This window comes from Bison bison, unplaced genomic scaffold (genome assembly GCF_000754665.1).
Source record: "Bison bison bison isolate TAMUID 2011002044 unplaced genomic scaffold, Bison_UMD1.0 scf7180017863350, whole genome shotgun sequence".
Lineage (NCBI taxonomy): Eukaryota > Metazoa > Chordata > Mammalia > Artiodactyla > Bovidae > Bison > Bison bison.
Window position 1 is genome coordinate 368,466 of NW_011493922.1, and position 916 is coordinate 369,381.

Sequence of the window (916 nt, forward strand, 5' to 3'; positions counted from 1 at the left end):
GGGTTTGTCATATATAGCTTTTATTATGTTGAGGTATGTTCCTTCTATTCCTGCTTTCTGGAGAGTTTTTATCATAAATGGATGTTGAATTTTGTCAAAGGCTTTCTCTGCATCTATTGAGATAATCATATGGTTTTTAGTTTTCAATTTGTTAATGTGGTGTATTACATTGATTGATTTGCGGATATTGAAGAATCCTTGCATCCCTGGGATAAAGCCCACTTGATCATGGTGTATGATCTTTTTACAATCTCTTTAACAAGTGATGCTGGGAAAACTGGTCAACCACTTGTAAAAGAATGAAACTAGACCACTTTCTAACACCATATACAAAAATAAACTCAAAATGGATTAAAGACATAAACGTAAGACCAGAAACTATAAAACTCCTAGAGGAGAACATAGGCAAAACACTCTCTGACATACATCACAGCAGGATCCTCTATGACCCACCTCCCAGAATATTGGAAATAAAAGCAAAAATAAACAAATGGGACCTAATTAACCTTAAAAGCTTCTGCACATCAAAGGAAACTATTAGCAAGGTGAAAAGACAGCCTTCAGAATGGGAGAAAATAATAGCAAATGAAGCAACCGACAAACAACTGATCTCAAAAATATACAAGCAACTCCTCCAGCTCAACTCCAGAAAAATAAATGACCCAATCAAAAAATGGGCCAAAGATCTAAATAGACATTTCTCCAAAGAAGACATACAGATGGCTAACAAACACATGAAAAGATGCTCAACATCACTCATTATCAGAGAAATGCAAATCAAAACCACTATGAGGTACCATTTCACACCAGTCAGAATGGCTGCGATCCAAAAGTCTACAAATAATAAATGCTGGAGAGGGTGTGGAGAAAAGGGAACCCTCTTACACTGTTGGTGGGAATGCAAACTAGTACAGCC